Here is a 2,445-nt window from a genome sequence, read left to right as displayed (position 1 = left end):
ATATATATATATATATATATATATATATGTCAATAATAAAGTTTTAGAAATTCCGAGTAAAGCGAGTTCTCTCTCACGATTTTATCAAAGTCGTAAATGGCGCATCACCTAGTCGTCGTCCATTACGTCTTAGCGAAATTGTCGCGAGCTCGAACATACATTATCTATAAAATTCAAACTAACGTTCCGTCATCCGTTCGATGACGTTGACCTTGTGTCTTATCAACAGAATTGTCATGAACATTAACGATTTGAATAACGTTTTGACGTGTTATTGCAGATTTCTTTTTAAGGCCCATTCGTGCGTATGACTATAATGAGCATTTTTCACTTTAAGGCTCTACTACTTTCTATCGCTTTGATAGAAAGGATCCTCCCGATATTTCCATTTCGCAATATCGTACGATACCGTTTCAGAGTAATTTCATTAGCTTCTCGGTGGGAGTGAACTGGATTTCGAGATAGGGAGACTAAATCAGGTGAGAAATCGATGAATCGGAGCTGCGGGCTCGCCCATCGTTTACAGAAGGGAAGCGGCGAGTCGTCATCAGACGCGAAGAACCGAGAACGTAGATAGCAAAGAGACGATCCGTCGAGGGGGGTGGTCGCGTTTGTGTGGGTGGCTGATGCGTTGGGCGCCGACTCGGCTCGAGTACGAGTCACTTCGTGTAGCGGCGCCGCCGAGAGAAAGAGAGGGAACCACGAAGAGCGTGAGGACAAGTGGGGGAAGAAGAGTCTGAAAGGAGACGTGAGTCCAGAGAGCGAACGAGCGAGCGAGGGGAAACGAGAAGGGTGAAGGTTTCCTCCGATGGAAAAACGTACCTAGGGGTACATAGGCGTCTACTAAAGGGGGCATCGAGGTACAAGGATACAGAATGTATAATATTATTTCAACGATCCATTAAAGCTTGTTTTTAACAATGTAAATTAACTTTTATAATCTTGATTTAATTTGTACTCTTTATCTTTTTCTAATTTTTATAACTAGAAAAAGATGAAAAGTAAAACCAAGATTGAAGTTCTATATTAGAAGTTCTATATTAGTCTATATTAGAAGAAAATTTAGATAAATGGATATAAGAAGAAAAAAGGGTAAAATATTTTTTATAAACTCTTTTTTCATATGATCTTTCACCTCGATCTGGATAAGATGTTAGTTCTTTACAAATTGTTGCTGATATTGTAGACTACAAATCGATTAGAAAAGATGATGTAGGAAGATTAACTTTTGATCATTAACTTTTGAATTTTAGAATTTTGTATTAAACGATTTTACAACAGATTCGTACGATTCTATTCTAATAATTTCTTCTGAAATACAAAATTTTAGTTTCAGAGAAAAACATTTTTTAATAAATTTCCTTCCATCTCAATTACATCATGTACCTAATTATTTCATTAGATTATTTCATTAGATACTAAATGGAAGGCACGGTTTTGTTTAAATATTTAAAAATTTAGCTATATTTTAGACAGATTTGAAAATAATTTGGATATACCATCAAAATAATGTAGAACATTCAAGCTGATTGTTAGACTGTCAAAACTTTTTGCAACATTGCGCATTATACTTCAATTTTCTACAATTTTGCAAAAGTATGTTTAAATCTATACCTAGCTAAATTTTTGAATACTTCAATAAAATCGTTCTTTTTGTTAAAACATTCTTTACATTCCTAAGCGTAGTGCATTCTTTATATTCTTAAAATATCTTTCTAATGTTGGAAAATAAATGATACTTTACCCGGAGATAAATCAAATCGAGGTGTTAGAAACCGATTCTGATATCCATCGCATCATAATTATTTTTTAAATAGCTCGATTTTCTCCCCAATTCTTTCTTTTATAAAGACATTTATCACTTGATTTAAAGTAAGTATACTTGATGCATCACTTGAAATCAAACAACTTTCGTTTGAAATATTTCTTTATATAACATATCGTTACTTAGGAGTCCTGGAACTTGCCGATTATCCTGTATATTCCTTATGAGTAATTGTAAATAAATAATTGTATGTAAAATATATCTTTGGACACGTTATTGTTTTATGCCATTCTATGAATTTAAATATATAATATCAATTTTAATCAACTAGTTGCACTTTAAAAATTAAAACTATAAATAGTTCTAAAAATATTGGAAAATCGAGCTTTTCCTTCGATAAAAAAAATTATAACGTGATGAAATAATTAGACTCAGATTCGGTATCAAAATATGTAACCATAGCCTAATTTTTGGATTAAGCATTAAATTTTTTTGTATGCCTGTGCAATTAAAAATCTGTTTCCTTACCACACGCATTGGATATAATTCTATGGCAGCTATTAATGTTTTGTATGTTGCATAGAGAATACGAAACATATGGATGTAACGTATAAATTTTGCTTGTCATGCTAAGAAATTGTTGTGAAACAATTATAATTTCAATCTCAAAATAAGGATTT

The sequence above is a fragment of the Atta colombica genome, unplaced genomic scaffold (genome assembly GCF_001594045.1).
Source record: "Atta colombica isolate Treedump-2 unplaced genomic scaffold, Acol1.0 scaffold121, whole genome shotgun sequence".
NCBI classification, from domain to species: Eukaryota; Metazoa; Arthropoda; class Insecta; order Hymenoptera; family Formicidae; genus Atta; species Atta colombica.
The sequence above is the reverse complement of the archived record's forward strand: the minus strand, read 5'-3'. Positions refer to the sequence as shown.